This window comes from Schistocerca serialis, chromosome 3, assembly GCF_023864345.2.
Source record: "Schistocerca serialis cubense isolate TAMUIC-IGC-003099 chromosome 3, iqSchSeri2.2, whole genome shotgun sequence".
In the NCBI taxonomy this organism is placed as follows: domain Eukaryota; kingdom Metazoa; phylum Arthropoda; class Insecta; order Orthoptera; family Acrididae; genus Schistocerca; species Schistocerca serialis.
Window position 1 is genome coordinate 325,897,655 of NC_064640.1, and position 18,819 is coordinate 325,916,473.

Genomic DNA, 18,819 nt, shown 5'->3' on the forward strand with positions numbered 1-18,819 from the left:
GAGGTATATACATCATCGACGCGGTGCCACGCGAAAATCACGTGGTGTTGAGGATGTTGTGTCCCACACCTAAGACAGCAGACAGGTGGGACGATCAAATGAACTGATATCGGGCGCCTTGCCGACGGCTAGTTCAATTTCTGGTACTATAATACTTCCCATCTTCAATATAACATTTTTGTGGAAATGGCAACATTTTCGTCATGTGGTTTTCCATTAACGATGAAGTATGGCACGAGAGCCCTGCTCAGCGGTGTTTGTACTGCAAAGCAGGTTCCAGCATTGTTACTCTCCAGTGTCTTACATAATTTTTCGGAATTTTGAATTCCTACATTAACTGGTTTTGCTCAAATGGGCTAGCTTCACCTTTCGAAGAAACGTAGCATATTATGACTTCTTTTTTTTAAATTGGCGACCAGTCATTCAAAAGTGTCTATACTAGAATATTTACACCATTTAAGAGTAACTCCGTTTCTTTCCCTGGTTTTGAATGTTTATTGCATACAACGGGCTTTGGTTTCTTGACATTATTACGTGATATGACAGAAATATATCAAATGCCCTAAATCTGGCGACGACGTGCACGTCCAGGTTTCTGCGTGACATTGCAGTCGAAAGTGGATTTATAGCAGAAATTGCAGTAGTGGACATAATTAGGTTAGAAGGTTCGGAGTTATTAAAAAAACATACAATTGGAATGCTAAAACGTTTAGGTTCAGCTGCTTTTACTATAAGAATAACTGCTAACTTTGGAAATATGGACATCAATAAACTGACATGTTTTACATATTTTCATTCTGTGATGTCCTTCGGGATAATACACTATGGTAACTTCTCCCTTAAGCAAAAATTATTCATTACACAACAGGATGTCCTTGTAACTAGAATTATATGCGGAATTCACATACATACGTATTGCATGCTTCTCTTTAAACAACTGGGAATATTAACCACAGTCCCGCATGCACTTAATCAATCATAAAATTTGGTGTCGAGAATCCATTATACATTGAGAATAATGGAGACGTTCACTAACACAGTACTAGAACGAAAACCGAACTGCACTTCCGCTTTTTGAAGCAATAGTCAGCTATAAGACTCTTTGATTGTCTGTTCATTCAAATAAAACGTTTGACAGACAGGAGAAGTGCTTTCAAATGTAGATTGAAGTTGTCCCTCCTTAACTACTCCTTCACTACCATACCATAGAGGAATTCTTGAGTAGAAAAGTAGAAACAATCAGTCAGAAATCTGTAAGTGGATATATATATATATATATATATATATATATATATATATATATATATATATATATATATAACACGTAACTAACTAACTAGCGTTACATCACTGAATTTGTCGTTTCAAGAGATTTCGTGTGCCATTAAAAAGATGACAACGATCCATTAATATACACTCCTGGAAATGGAAAAAAGAACACTTTGACACCGGTGTGTCAGACCCACCATACTTGCTCCGGACACTGCGAGAGGGCTGTACAAGCAATGATCACACGCACGGCACACCGGACACACCAGGAACCGCGGTGTTGGCCGTCGAATGGCGCTAGCTGCGCAGCATTTGTGCACCGCCGCCGTCAGTGTCCGCCAGTTTGCCGTGGCATACGGAGCTCCATCGCAGTCTTTAACACTGGTAGCATGCCGCGACAGCGTGGACGTGAACCGTATGTGCAGTTGACGGACTTTGAGCGAGGGCGTATAGTGGGCATGCGGGAGGCCGGGTGGACGTACCGCCGAATTGCTCAACACGTGGGGCGTGAGGTCTCCACAGTACATCGATGTTGTCGCCAGTGGTCGGCGGAAGGTGCACGTGCCCGTCGACCTGGGACCGGACCGCAGCGACGCACGGATGCACGCCAAGACCATAGGATCCTACGCAGTGCGTAGGGGACCGCACCGCCACTTCCCAGCAAATTAAAGACACTGTTGCTCCTGGGGTATCGGCGAGGACCATTCGCAACCGTCTCCATGAAGCTGGGCTACGGTCCCGCACACCGTTAGGCCGTCTTCCGCTCACGCCCCAACATCGTGCAGCCCGCCTCCAGTGGTGTCGCGACAGGCGTGAATGGAGGGACGAATGGAGACGTGTCGTCTTCAGCGATGAGAGTCGCTTCTGCCTTGGTGCCAATGATGGTCGTATGCGTGTTTGGCGCCGTGCAGGTGAGCGCCACAATCAGGACTGCATACGACCGAGGCACACAGGGCCAACACCCGGCATCATGGTGTGGGGAGCGATCTCCTACACTGGCCGTACACCACTGGTGATCGTCGAGGGGACACTGAATAGTGCACGGTACATCCAAACCGTCATCGAACCCATCGTTCTACCATTCCTAGACCGGCAAGGGAACTTGCTGTTCCAACAGGACAATGCACGTCCGCATGTATCCCGTGCCACCCAACGTGCTCTAGAAGGTGTAAGTCAACTACCCTGGCCAGCAAGATCTCCGGATCTGTCCCCCATTGAGCATGTTTGGGACTGGATGAAGTGTCGTCTCACGCGGTCTGCACGTCCAGCACGAACGCTGGTCCAACTGAGGCGCCAGGTGGAAATGGCATGGCAAGCCGTTCCACAGGACTACATCCAGCATCTCTACGATCGTCTCCATGGGAGAATAGCAGCCTGCATTGCTGCGAAAGGTGGATATACACTGTACTAGTGCCGACATTGTGCATGCTCTATTGCCTGTGTCTATGTGCCTGTGGTTCTGTCAGTGTGATCATGTGATGTATCTGACCCCAGGAATGTGTCAATAAAGTTTCCCCTTCCTGGGACAATGAATTCACGGTGTTCTTATTTCAATTTCCAGGAGTGTATATTTGCTGTAGAATTTCGAATGTTGTAAGGATTAAGAATATTTACCACGTAACCCAAATTACGTGGCCTCCTGCATGATGTAAGACTAAGTTACGGTACTTTGAAAAGGATTAACAGTAAGTCTTTTCCAAGCGGTTTGTCGCCTAGCAAAACAGCTGCCTGTATGAATGTAATACTATTATAGTTACTTGTGCACTGAAGTTGCGTACTAAGGAAAACTGGAAAAAAATCAAGAATACATCACGTGACCACTAAATCTGATGTCAACACGAATGGGGAGAAATGTTTAGTAAACGAGTGACGGATCATACTGTTTAATTGGTTCAAATGGCTCTCAGCACTATGGGACTTAGCATCTGAGGTCATCAGTCCCCTAGAACTTAGAAATACTTAAACCTAACTAACCTAAGGACATGACACACATCTATGGCCGAGGTAGGATTCGACCCCGGCCAGTATACTGTTTAATATCCGTCACAACCATAAAGCACTGATAGATTTCTACCTCACAATCGTCAGGCGTATTCCCGTCCGCGGGTACGGGACACCACTCTGGATGGATTTTCATAGTGTAAACCAAAGATACCTTTACCTAAGGCAGACCGCTGTGTGACTAGTTGCAAAATACCCTGTTTTCTAATGAATATCTCTTGAGGCAGATGAAACGATTGGTGGGGCTGTGGCAATAGGACCCTAGACAACTAAAAGTAGTCATGCACAGAGCATTCTCCATACTTGCACCGTACGAACACGATGCGGTGTCGCAGTATTAGTCGTCAATAAACGCAAATACAAAATTCAGACCCGTATTTATTTAAATGAAAGAACAGTGACAGTTCGGCTACCAATAGACAGAATATGTTTCACAATAATAAGTATACATGCACCTGACGGCGCCACTCACGGGAACAGATTGAACTAGATTGAAAACTGGGAAGGATGTATCTACACACTGTAAAACTTTCCCTCATGTAGAATGAAAACTGTATTTTTACAAAAATAGTGTGCATTTCTTTTGGAGTGACCCTCGTACATTGATATGCAAAATGCAGAAGATTCATTTATTAGTCAGTTACTGAAACAAATATTTTTATAATTATCTTATCCCTTTCGAAATAATTTTGTTAAAACATTGTTCATGCCAAAATATTTCTTCAGTAAGTTACTATTTTTCGTTATTTTCTCCGATTTATTGTTCGGTTTTCCGTAAGCGATGTAATATCTGACGCAAGAATGTATTGGCCTCAAAACAGGCACATTCTCATTAGTAATCATAACTTACGATACCCTCAACCACTAGCGCTAATTTTTCCTTTGTATAAATATTTCTCCTTCAGTGTGACTGGAGTCTAGCACATTGTTAGAAATACGAGTGGCCTTTATTCTACGCGCCGACCAAGAATTAGCGGGGATTGCAACTTGGATTCGAAAAATAAAGTTGAGCGAGTGCGAGTGGTGTTGTGGCAGCGGCGCTAATCCGCGCGTAATTGCCGGCCAAGGCGAGAGGCTGCAGCGCTCCCCGCGGCAACTTGTCGCACCACTCGAGGCGAGGGCCGGCGGCCGCCTCTTGCGCCAACTCTGCCAACAGCCGTCACCAGTCAATTCCGCTGCCGTACTTACGCCACTTTGAGGACCTTAGTTCACTAGTCGGAATCACAGGTCGACTCCCTAGAAACAGACTGGTAGACGTGATAGCATGACCGACACGAAAAAGATCCTTTCGTAGTGTAACTTCCCTTCTGCAGCTGAATCTCGAATTCGTGACAGTTTATTTTTATTTTGTACTGGAATGTGGCTGAAACAATTAGTAAATGAATAAAATAGGGAATTAAAGTGACATACATTACAAAGTTAAAAGGGGTCTGCCTGGAAATGAAAGACTTTACTCTTATTTTTCGAGGTAAAACTATTTTTGGTACTGTAGTCAACGTTCTAACAGTGAGTATATTTTATCTTGGCAGTGCGACTCTGGAGGCTGAGTATATTATCCATGAAAGACTGTCATAACCCGTTCAATATACTCAAAACGGTTTCCAGCGTCATATTTCTCACATCGTGGGAAAGGGAGAGGATCGTCGGTTCTAAATCGAATGGATAGAATTTATCCAGATTATTTTTTCATTCACAATCCAGAATTCTTCACACGTATTGTTTCATCTGTCTCGTTCAAAGCTTAAGTTTGAACCACAAGTTATTGGTTAAATATTTGCTACTTAATTTAAAAAAAAATATCTTTTTTGTATTCCATAAACACTGTACGTAACATTTGCGAAACCTGAAACCAAAATTTTCCCTTTTTGTGGAAAGTCATCGATTTCCACGCGCTGCTTTGATTACTGTTTCGTTTCTGAAGCGAAACGGTGGACCCACGTCTCGTCCACAACATCGAATCGGCTACAAATAAGATGAATTAAAAATGGGGGGATGGTTCAAATTTTACTGAGAAATTCGTTTCCGCATTTATAGTTGTATGGCACTGAAGAAATGCGGCGCTCATGTTGCACAGAGTCTTTCCTGAATATCTACGATAGTTCTTCATAACATCGTGCGCTCTCTCGAAGCTTCATCTGTTATTAAAGTTGTGGTACGCATTCTATTAGAAGCGTCGGAATTCGGCCGTCCACTTCTCAACTCTCGAAATCGAAGGAGCTGAGTCCTTATAAACATTCACGAGCCTTGGTGAATTTACGTTGGCGATAAACCGTTCTTAATAAAGAATGTTACCATGCCTTGGTTTTTCAGTTTATAGATTTAAACGAAACACGACTAAAATATTTTAAAAACTATGTAAGTAAAATGATTGCTCAGGAAGGTTGATACTTAGATTATATTAGTGGGCAGCATGTACCAACAACAGGAAAACTAAATTTTATTGATATCAATGCCCTCTATCTGCAACATAGAGATCTTTCCATTTTCGTTACTATATATAAATTACGGATGTATACTTTATTTTGCTTTTGTACTACAAACTATTCGTCTAACGTTCTCAAATAATTACAACACTGTATTATTACGAATAACATTTGTATGATGCGAAAGAGCTATGATAATATGCTGTTGTCCGTTGGGATTTATCTCAGGTCGCTCTAAGTGATTTTTCATAGTTGTTGGTGTATTTGCTGAAGTTGTCATTGCTTAGTGACTTTTTGTGTTGGCTTTGGTACTATTAGGAAAGAGTGTTTTTGCACTACATCACATGAATTACTTACATGGAGCCCGCAGAAACGATTCTCTAGGGTCTCGAAAAGAGTCCGGAATGTGCAAGTAATTCAAGTACAATAATAAAATTTAGAACTTTATGAAATACAATAATAGTAATATATTAAAATTAACTGAATCATACCTTAATATACTAATCTAAAGGGTAACTGTGGAGATACTCTTTATAGATTACAAGGTGCTGCATTACAAAAAGTTCTTAACTTCACTAAATTACTCCTGAGACACTTAACATATTCTGGCGGATTCCTGAGTATGTGTGTCCTCATCTACCTGACTACTTTCTTTACTAAAGTTAGACCCATGAGGCCTTAGCAGAGGATGCTTTTAGTCGTAGTGTTATGATTACTTGTTGCACGACTACGTGAGACATGGGATATGCTGTTAGCAACAGATGACATCAGTTAACAAAACACCAATGTTTTAGAAGAGGCCTCTTCACGATGTTTTTGGACTATCAATACTTGTGTCATAAAACAATCCTGAAAATTGAAAATGTTACCATTGTAAGTAAAGTTTCCGAAAGAATAATTCCGTAACTCATTATCGAATGGAAATATTGAAAAACAGAAAAATAATTCATTTATTTTTAATCACTTACAGCTGTAAAAGGAGTACCGCAATTTTAGCTCAATTAGGACGCTCCGTTAACTCTAACACCCATTACACGGTGTTATTTATCTCGAGGCTCAATAATTAAAATCGTCTCCTTGTACGCACTGGTTCTACGTTCCAGATAAGATAAAAACGATGTTGCTGCTATGGATTCTGTTTCACAGCTTGTTTCTTTATCATGACTATATTCGCATGGGTAACACATTGTGATTATGTAGAATTCACCACATTTCACAGGAAATATATTCTCTTCACTCGTATAGACGGTTGACAACTAAGGATGCTTTCGTTCATGAAACTGTATTCTTCATGATCTCCTCAACAACGTCTGAAAATGTTGATAACAATGAGATGAGTCAGCCATTCTTTATTACTCTCTTATCTCTTTCTTATGTAGCTTCCTAACAACAGCAGACTTAAATCTGTCTGCGAAAATACCAACATGGAGTGATTCATGATACAAGGAACATAGTTCACAGCTACGGTTAAGCCCAAGAGCATTTTATAACTTTACTACTGATTTCATCATAATCTATGGAGCATTTTTAGACAATTGATAGCTCTGAAAATTAATTATTTTAGGTTTAAGGTGTGGCGGAATAGTATCAAACGCTGTCTACTAAGGAACTAGTCGAATCCAAATTACCTGCTACTGACAGAAAAAGACTGTTGGAAGTGTCTATAATTTTTCTGTCTCTCATAGTTCTACAACGTAATTTATAATGCCATTTAAAACTAACATCATGTGTGTCCCTTGATGTCAAGAGAAGATTTCTCCTGATTTTGTACTTTCTCATGCCATTTGTATGCTAAGGTTTAGGAGAATTTAACTGATTGCTGGAAGTAAATTTTTGGAAGAACTGTTTTCAGAGGTACATAATATCGTATTGCAGATCACATACTCTTCTTTTACGCATCTCTCTCCAGTCTGTGTTTGCTAATGCTTACTGAATTGATTAATTCTTTTTTCTTCATTTTTATCCTTGTGGTTTCCCACTGAATATTCTTTATGTCATGCGACACAATATTAAGGGTCAGAAGTTGAGCTTCATGATCTGGGACATCATCTCGGCGACAGATGGTGGCCAGAGAGCAGTCTGCAGTCGCTGTGACCTCGCTAATATTCACAACTATTCACTCCGACATCTGAGACCAGAACGTTGTATTTCTTATAAGCCAATTTTCGGTACTACTTTCGCTGTCAATAGAGCTGCAAGAAACGTTTCATTGATTCTTAAAAGCAGCACCAATGGGGACTTTATTTATCATACGCCTTTCATCATTGTATCCTTCCAAAAAATTTATTCCAGTCATATTGCAGTCTTGATTGGCTTGCTCTGCACGAAGTATCACAGTAAGTAGTTTATCTAATTTACAAGTAAGTGTGGAGATACTTCTGCTTGAAGTACTTACTGTACACTGAAATCTCACAAAAATACACTCCTGGAAATTGAAATAAGAACACCGTGAATTCATTGTCCCAGGAAGGGGAAACTTTATTGACACATTCCTGGGGTCAGATACATCACATGATCACACTGACAGAACCACAGGCACATAGACACAGGCAACAGAGCATGCACAATGTCGGCACTAGTACAGTGTATATCCACCTTTCGCAGCAATGCAGGCTGCTATTCTCCCATGGAGACGATCGTAGAGATGCTGGATGTAGTCCTGTGGAACGGCTTGCCATGCCATTTCCACCTGGCGCCTCAGTTGGACCAGCGTTCGTGCTGGACGTGCAGACCGCGTGAGACGACGCTTCATCCAGTCCCAAACATGCTCAATGGGGGACAGATCCGGAGATCTTGCTGGCCAGGGTAGTTGACTTACACCTTCTAGAGCACGTTGGGTGGCACGGGATACATGCGGACGTGCATTGTCCTGTTGGAACAGCAAGTTCCCTTGCCGGTCTAGGAATGGTAGAACGATGGGTTCGATGACGGTTTGGATGTACCGTGCACTATTCAGTGTCCCCTCGACGATCACCAGTGGTGTACGGCCAGTGTAGGAGATCGCTCCCCACACCATGATGCCGGGTGTTGGCCCTGTGTGCTTCGGTCGTATGCAGTCCTGATTGTGGCGCTCACCTGCACGGCGCCAAACACGCATACGACCATCATTGGCACCAAGGCAGAAGCGACTCTCATCGCTGAAGACGACACGTCTCCATTCGTCCCTCCATTCACGCCTGTCGCGACACCACTGGAGGCGGGCTGCACGATGTTGGGGCGTGAGCGGAAGACGGCCTAACGGTGTGCGGGACCGCAGCCCAGCTTCATGGAGACGGTTGCGAATGGTCCTCGCCGATACCCCAGGAGCAACAGTGTCCCTAATTTGCTGGGAAGTGGCGGTGCGGTCCCCTACGGCACTGCGTAGGATCCTACGGTCTTGGCGTGCATCCGTGCGTCGCTGCGGTCCGGTCCCAGGTCGACGGGCACGTGCACCTTCCGCCGACCACTGGCGACAACATCGATGTACTGTGGAGACCTCACGCCCCACGTGTTGAGCAATTCGGCGGTACGTCCACCCGGCCTCCCGCATGCCCACTATACGCCCTCGCTCAAAGTCCGTCAACTGCACATACGGTTCACGTCCACGCTGTTGCGGCATGCTACCAGTGTTAAAGACTGCGATGGAGCTCCGTATGCCACGGCAAACTGGCTGACACTGACGGCGGCGGTGCACAAATGCTGCGCAGCTAGCGCCATTCGACGGCCCACACCGCGGTTCCTGGTGTGTCCGCTGTGCCGTGCGTGTGATCATTGCTTGTACAGCCCTCTCGCAGTGTCCGGAGCAAGTATGGTGGGTCTGACACACCGGTGTCAATGTGTTCTTTTTTCCATTTCCAGGAGTGATTAACAATAAGCAAATGGATTTTTATTGACGCGTAGACTGGCGAACCGTATCTAAAAGTATACATAAGTTTTCAGTGGTTTCATTATTGACTTAAGGGGCTCTGGAACGTCCTATACTTGCAATGTTAAAATAACGCTTATAAATTACATCTTTCCTCACAAAGTATTTGAGGTAGGAAGTTGAACTTTTTACAGATTATTTATTGGAATATGGGCTACAACTTAACACAGGGATTTTACAAAATTTTAGTTCAGTTATTAAAGATGATTTTTGTTCAATTGTAATGAAAATTCACAACTTTTTTTGCAATTTTTTATTTATATATTCAAAAATATACAGTTTTTTGTAAAAAGGCTGTGTTAAATTATGCAGAAGGTACTGTGTAACATTTACTGAAAGTTTGAAACAAATATGTTTGGAAGATCCTTAGAAAACATGTAATTAGTATGAGAAAATAAAAGTTTTGGGAATCGAGCGACAAAGATTGGATTAACTTTTTAGTGCATTTCAGGTCCATAGGATGGATTATCTTCATCCTCTGTAAACTCCTCCTCCAGCTTCCTCTTGTTCCTCCTCCTGTTTACTCTTGCTTGTATTTCTAGACTCTTTACAGCCCTGTCTGCAGCCCGAAGGCGTTCCTTGTCTAAAGCAAGCATCGCTCGTACCATGTTAGAACCTATCTTCATTCGCATATTTCTAAATACCTTGCACCTTACAATGTTGCCATCATTGAAAGTCGCAACAGCATCATACACACCAAAGTGAAGTGTTTCTATTCCAACAAATACAGTCTTGGGGATTCTCGACCATATAACACTATTTACACTTTCATTGGGGTTTTGAGTTTTTCCGTGAATACACTTTTTCAACAGTTCAGGTGCTGCTATGTCTCTGAAAATAGGTTTTATCACCTCCATTATTGCATGAGGCAGACTAAAATGTATCTGATGATCACGGACGTTAATAATAACACCATTTGACAGCAGTTTAACAGCGCCACAGTGGGTCACGCCCATGTAGAACACATTTCAACAAAAATTTAAAAATAGTTGTAGTCTTCGGAATTGAATAAATTATATATCTATTAAAAGGTAATAGTCTGCAGATTCAGAAAACGCAAAAAAGTAAAAATTGAACTTTTCATGATTTTGAGCCTTTCCGGAGCCCCTTAAGCAGACTTCTGAGGTTTTTCACACTTATGACGCCTCTTCCCTTTCTACTACAACATTATACTGTGAAAGAAAATTTATATCTTTGTATTTACTTGACTAGTTCCATACATACCCAAACACACCTATCCACCGTCATGAAATTGTAATGAAAACTTTTCGTATGTGTATCAAGCTGATTGTGGTCTAACCGATGTTTAATTAGACATTTCTGCACGATGCACTGGATGTCAGCTCTCATTAAACTTGAACAAACGCAAGGTAATGGCAGTAAAAACTAGAAATACTCTATGGTATCCGACTGGAAGATTGGTGTTAGCCTTTTTAAACTCCCAATTATTTCTTATCTTAATGGCTCTCACTGACGAAAGCAACCAGCAGTCTATTTTGGGCTAATTAAGCGACCCTGAATACATTGTCTCTTATACCTTTTTTCCTTATACCTTTATACCTTATACCTTATTTCCCTGGAACTGTACTAATTAGGCAACGGCATTGCCGCAGTGGATACACCGGTTCCCGTCAGATCACCGAAGTTAAACGCTGTCGGGCGTGGCCGGCATTTGGGTGGGTGACCATCCGGGCCGCCATGCGCTGTTGCCATTATTCGGGGTGCACTCAGCCTCGTGATGCCAATTGAGGAGCTACTCGACCAAATAGTAGCGGATCCGGTCAACGAAAACCATCATAACGACCGGGAGAGCGGTGTGCTGTCCACACGCCCCTCCTATCCGCATCCTCAGCTGAGGATGATACGGCTGTCGGATGGTCCCGATGGGCCACTTGTGGCCTGAAGACTGAGTGCTGCTGCTGCTGCTGCTGTACTAAGCCGGCCAGGGTGGCCGAGCGGTTCTAGGCGCTACAGTCTGGAACCGCGCGACCGCTACGGTAGCAGGTTCGAATCCCGCCTAGGGCATGGATGTGTGTGATGTCTTAGGTTAGTTAGGTTTAAGTAGTTCTAAGTTCTAGGGGCTGATGACCTTAGAAGTTAAGTCCCACAGTACTCAGAGCCATTTTTTTTTTTTTTTTTTTTTTTTTTGCTGTACTAATTGACAGTACATCGTGTTTTACAAGTGAAGAGAGATTTATTTTCCGTTCACAGTGTTCAAATTTGAATGGTAATCTCTTAATGAAACAAGCAGCACATATATAACTGGAGTGCTAATCAAACACATGAAGTATAATTATTGCAGTTACGTGCTAGCAGATTTCCTTAAGCATTTATTTAACTTGTGCCTAAATACTAAGTATCAAAGGTCTTTGCCTTCACTACGGTTCAGTCAATCTCCAAAAAATGCAGTTTAATGTCCCAGTACACTATTCCACAATCCAAACACAAATTTTAAAGTGTCCATACAGTTATAAGTCCCGACTGCTGCCCAGCTAAGAAACTCAGTAGGAACACCAACGAAAATGCAGAAAAGAAATTTTCGTTTCTGCCGTTCTGCTCTTCCGTGTCGTGTAGAATAATCCATCTTCTTAAGAGACACAAAATTATTACGAAATGCAGACCTCCGTCGAAGATCCACCAACTATTGAGGGCAAAAAAAAAAAAAAGAAAAAAAACTGCGGTAGGCTTCAGAACGGACGAAGTTAAGGAAATACGCCGTCATACAATGCAGACTTTGGAAAAACGCAGGAAGGAATATGAAAGGTGCTATCTTCTATACAACCGCGAACACTCCGATATAGCTAACTATACTCTCGAAAATGATCACCGTATCACATTCGATGACAGGTCTGTCATGGTTCACTTTAAGAGCGTTTGGAAGATAGTAATTACAGAAGCCATAGAAATAAAATGCACGCACAGCACTCTAAATAGAGTCGTGGCCTTCAATTAGGCGTGGCGTACGATCAAGCGTTTGCGAGGTTGAAAGTCAGGGATCTGGGTAGGCACTGGTGACGTCACAGCCGGCATCTACAGTATATAAGAACGTACCAGCAGCCAATTAGCTGTTGTTTCACTTGACAATGACCGAGGAGAACATGGTCGAAGACCATAGGTATCTGAATTACTTGACAATGCTGGAAGCCTAAGATCATTAATACATATTACATTTACACATGTATTCACTTCGTATTGTGAAATACATATGGTTAAATTTGAAGATACGATATTTCAAGAACAATGAAACAATTCTGCTGCGTCAGTCATAACAATAAGACAAGTAAGATGTGGCTGCGTACCGAGACCTATATACAGCCATCTTTTCTCGCTACATGCGCGTATGGAATAAGAAAGAAAGTCGCCACTGCTATTATATCGTCCTTACCAACGTACACTGCACACTGGCTTGCGGAAAATACATGTAGATGTAGATACAGGGTGCAGCGTCGTGGGTTGTGCGCACTGGTAGTTTTGGTGCACTGTTGTGACGCTACGTTTGCGTTTACTCACAGCACTGACGTAGAATGACCACAGATTTTGGAATGACTGGAGGAGATGAACTTGCGACAACGCTCTAACCAGTGTTAGAAGTTTGTTCAGAAGGCCCTCAGGGGAGACGATCTGGTGACACTAATGGATACAGCCCTGAGTTACTCGTGGTGCTGGATGAATAACTGTTACAGTAATTTGTCAAAGGAGCCTCTAGCTGCAATAACTACTTATGAAATCGTCGATATGGACACCAGCAGTCGGGAGTCTTTCTCAGACTTCGCCAAGGTATCTTCTCTGCAGTTTGGTAACTACTAATCGTCAGCACGCGGGTAACGACCACCATCGTCGGGCCCAATTCTGCAGACAACAGCTGAGTCAGTAGCTTGTTGTTAAAGATGCACGCTACACCGTCTTTGCGAGACTTCAGTCGCCACTGTTGGTAATCGACTCCCCGCATTGCGACTAAAACTATTACATTTTTATCTGCTCGAGCATCCAGGAAGAGTGATAGCTGTTCGTGGACCACCTCGATGTGGGAAAGATACAGTGTTTAACTGGTCGCAAAGTTGACCACGAACGCGTGTGGCAGGCCGTTGGCTTTGGAAAAGTGTTCGCTGTTTATGTCTTGATGCACAAGTAGTGGGAAGGATTCTGACGAGGTAATGCAAAGAGATTTTTGCGGACGAATAAGTTGAGTCATCGCATAGCGTCAACGTGGAGGTACTTGTCGTTTATACCTTGTTACGGTTCACGCCGAATCCGCCTGTATCTCCCTCCTGAGTCTACCCAGAAACTGCCTCCTCGCTACGTTGGGGGTCAGTTTGCATTTCTGGTAAACCTTATGCGACGACGTCGATGGCACGGGATGATATATTGCACTAATTCTCGGAGCTGGTCTATTCTGTTCATGGTATGAATGATTCATCGACATGCATTGTGCTTGCTGTAAGATGTGATACAACTAAAGTTATCTGGCGCTGTTTCCATAGCTTACGAAACTGTCACCCAATAAATCTCTGTTTCTTCCTCATAAGTTGAAATAACTAATGTTTGATGGTGTAGGTTTGACATAGAGATCATCAGAGCTAAGTGTTTTCTCACAGCCGCGAATACACGTTGCATAGTCCCTTAATTATGGCGACATCGATGACATTTAGCCTTTAGTACGGTTCACTGGGCGTTCGGATGGATTCTTAGAACGACTCACTGTAGACGGCAAATTCCAGCATCCGTTAGGTTTGAGTTCCGAGTGTCTCCCACTATAAATAGTTCACCACAGAAAGAAAATTATCTGGCTGAGTCCGTGACCTGTAACACTCCCATCAGTGAAGATGAGCTACACTGTATGTAACAATGTCGCAGTTGGTTAGTCACGTCAAAAGGAAAGAGATATAGTGGGTGCAGACGTTCAGAGCTGTGGCGTTCTGTATGCTCGTCGCTATACTGCATGGTGTCTATTGTGGTCACATGGTTGGGATGTTTATCCAGAGACGCCATAAAAAAAGGAAAAACCCCCTGACCTTTTGTATCTGTGCCTTTGGCTCCACCAGTCGGCGCACCATCTGTCAGGCTACAAACAATGCTCGTTGCAATTTTTTCAGGTGGTGTATAGTTGGTTAAAAGTACGGAGACTGAGTCAGCAAGAGACACCTTCGGGGCATTCTCTAAGTAGGGGACATCCTAAACCATGCCAAATATTTTCGCTATGGATGGAGCTCTTCAAGGAATGCTAATGTTCCCAAGATGTGTATAAACAGTGTCCCATCATAGTGTGTCTTTGACTTTAGTCACCGCTACCATAACCTCAACTTACCGCAGTAGTCTACCTCATCGTTGTGTCCATTGGCCTCTATGGCCAAAACAACATATTCTCACTACTAAAGAGGAAAACTCAGCAACAAAAAAACAGTAGGAGACAAAAGTGCGGGAGAATTCCCAATAATCATCACAATTTTTAACTGTCTTTTAGAAATATTTAAAGGCCGTCATATTAATTTCAAACAGCGGCTAAAAACTTCAAGCAAAATGTCATCATGAAATATTTAGGACACATATCTTCGAAGGAAGGAAGACTAGATATGAACGTCCCTTTCGATATCGAGGTCATTACAGACGGAGCACTATCTCGGATTATGAAAAGGTGAGGAAAGAAATCATCCATGGTCTTTTCAAAGAAACTATCCTGGCGTTTTTCTGGAGCGATTTAGGTAAATCATGGAGAACCTAAATTTTGATGACTGGTAAGGGATTTGAACCGTCGCCCTCTCTAATGCGATTCCAGTGTGCTAACAACTGCACCATCTCGCTCGGTTCTCAGATGTGAGCAGTCGTAGTCGTACTACTGGACAAAAACTTAAGCATGCTCGATTCTATCATGGAAGGATTGTAGACACAAACCCAGAGAAACACACACAAATTATATATATTTGTTCAACAATACATTACCAACAAACAACCTGGATAGTCTACAAAATTTTCAAATGACAGTGACGATGGGACCCAACGAACGGCATAGCCTACAAAATAACAGCCCCCTACATCCTTGCTGACCGCTACCTTCAAAAAAAGTACATTAACACATGTCAGGTAATGGGAGAAACCTAAAACACACATGTATTAAAAAAATTACAAAACGTAAACTGGTAAATAATCACTCGACATAACCAAAAGGTAAGCTGTTTGACACTTATGCAGCCAGTCTTGGGATGAAAGTCAAATTAACTTTAAGAAGTTTAAGAACCAGTAACAACACTTAAAATTCTCTAAAACGTTTATTCCCATGAGGGTGAAACAAAAATTTTTGTCAGAAAGTACACTGTATCTTGAGGTAGAATTTTAACGTTTGCAGCCTATGTAAACTCAATTTCGTCCCAGTATAATCAATTGACAGAGAGCCACAACGCATTACATACTAGCAGTAATCTTTCGTAGCTTGCTCCAGACTACATAACCGTTTAAATTCAAAATGAGCTACAGAAAGTTTAAGGAATAAGTAGACCAATACAATAAGGACATTTAAAAGGCATTGTTTCATCAAACACATAATGAATTTTACAATTTAACTTCTGTTCTTAAGACAACAAATTCTTGAACCAAGAAAGGCCTTAGGGCCAGTCAATTTCAGGAACTTGAAAGTCCAGACATGCACCCGAACATTCATATCACAAATGCGTATGTTGTTCTAATGCCAGTGAAAAATTATTTGCATGCCAACATGACGTTCAACATGCACTGAAGTGTCGCTTTCTTCTTCATCAGCAAACATATCTCGGGCAGCATCCACAGTAGGCGACTAATATGGAGAGGGGCTGACAACTCCGTCTCATGTTCCTGATCGCCGAAGTGCATCAGCTCTATTAATAGGCCGTATCTGGGACCCATACACTATGACTACCACGGTTACTCCACTTCAAGATCCACTACGTTGGCCAAGGAGAGACATTATGCATCCAACTGTCAGAGCGCCACCGCACAACTCTCACAGAATCTTTCCTCAACTGACAACAACAGACTCGGCTGTGCAGACGCTACTCGTCCGTCATCACACAGAGCACTGCTGGCGGAAGGTACCCGGAGACCCCTTATCAGGGCCGCGGGTACTCCTTTATATCCGCAGAGTCGGTGCTCTATCGCCTCCTAACGAGGTGGCAGGGTAACATTACCTCGAGCGCGGTGCGAGATCCTTGACAGCGGAACGGCTCAAGACAGTTACCGACAGCACACAAATTATTCGACGCAAAACCAATCACTAAGACGATCCTTCTTGCATCATCTTGTTAAGTCGTATCCATTCTGATTTCTATCCGTGCACGGTATACCTACCTGTCCGTAATAGGAGTTGGGATATTCGATATCAGAGAATTGATAGATTTCGATATGTTCCTTGTGGCGTTCTCAACAACCAATCTCGAGTGTTCGAATAAAATATTCGAGAACAATCTAGTCTCGGCAGTACTTGAGACCAGAACGAGAACTGTAAGTGACCAACTTATACAAGTTCTCGGACGTTTAGTCAGTTACGTTCGGTTAAAAAATTAATAATGGATCATGCATTCGATATATTTTTGCATAATGTAGTTATGCTACTAAGGTCAAATGATTTTTGAAACATTCACCAAAGCGCCAAAACAGCTCTCCTTCCTCTTCCAGTAGCAAAGACAACCCACAATACAGCCGACGACATTTAAAGCTCTGATCACAGCAGTGAAATCATCTGCAGCCACGAAAAGGGATACTGATCGTGAAGTGACCTGTACTGGTCAGGACAGCTGCAGGCCGTCAGAAAGGGCCACGCATTTTCCTCAAAGGCAGCGCATACGCAAAGGTGTTTCTGCATCGTTATCTGGGTTTTCTGTCAGCGAAACTGAAACAAACTTCTGTTTTAATTCGCATTATTAGTGGGGCAGGCATAAATAAATTTGATTAATATCGAACCTCTTATTTTTGTTTGACTGTGAAATAAATTTGGTCTTTAAAAACTCTGAAACGTATTAAATGTTTGTGTTTGATCCAGTCACCTACTGTCATCTGTGTCACTTTACCTAGGTTTCGCATTATTTCTTAATGCGTATCATTTACGTCTTCATATCACCGAGCGTCATTCATTGGTAACATAATGAATTAACAGTGTCTCGTTTTGACAACGAAGTATGAACTAAGCTAGGTAGCCCTGCGTAGTTTCCTTAAGTGGTATTTATGTCTAGTTTTGACTTATCATAACGGTTGTTACGTCTTGCTTTACTGGCTTGGTGGCACGGAGTAGTCTATCGACTTAGTGTTGAGCTCACTGAACGATTGCAGACATGCTTGCAACTGAGAACGCTTCAGCAGATCTGCTAGTGCAAGGAAAAAACTAAATATGAATTCAATGCGTATAAGTGAGCAAAGAAGCTCTGAAAATGATATATTCAAATACACATCAACAAAAGTTTGCGTCACCCCGATACGTCGTGCAGGTGTCTTGTTATACAGAGTGTTACAAAAAGGTAAGGCCAAACTTTCAGGAAACATTCCTCACACACAAAGAAAGAAAATATGTTATGTGGACATGTGTCCGGAAACGCTTACTTTCCATGTTAGAGCTCATTTTATTACTTCTCTTCAAATCACATTAATCATGGAATGGAAACACACAGCAACAGAACGTACCAGTGTGACTTCAAACACTTAGTTACAGGAAATGTTCAAAATGTCCTCCGTTAGCGAGGACACATCCACCCTCCGTCGCATGGAATCCCTGATACGCTGATGCAGCCCTGGAGAATGGCGTATTGTATCACAGCCGTCCACAATACGAGCACGAAGAGTCTCTACATTTGGTACCGGGGTTGCGTAGACAAGAGCTTTCAAATGCCCCCATAAATGAAAGTCAAGAGGGTTGAGGTCAGGAGAGCGTGGAGGCCATGGAATTGGTCCGCCTCTACCAATCCATCGGTCACCGAATCTGTTGTTGAGAAGCGTACGAACACTTCGACTGAAATATGCAAGAGCTCCATCGTGCATGAACCACATGTTATGTCGTACTTGTAAAGGCACATGTTCTAGCAGCACAGGTAGAGTATCCCATTTGAAATCATGGCAGTGAATCGAGGAAGTACAGTACATACTGACGAAACTAAAATGAGCTCTAACATGAAAATTAAGCGTTTCCGGACACATGTCCACATAACATATTTTCTTTATTTGTGTGTGAGGAATGTTTCCTGAAAATTTGGCCGTACCTTTTTGTAA

General features: G+C 42.6%; 1 protein-coding gene and 1 pseudogene across 1 annotated transcript in view; both read left to right on the forward strand.

The window, feature by feature from the left end:
* Positions 1–18,819, forward strand: part of LOC126470809 (uncharacterized) — a 574,426-nt gene that overhangs the window by 19,075 nt on the left and 536,532 nt on the right. The gene's annotated exons all lie outside the window — the stretch shown is intronic.
* Positions 11,192–11,309, forward strand: LOC126472030 (5S ribosomal RNA; annotated as a pseudogene).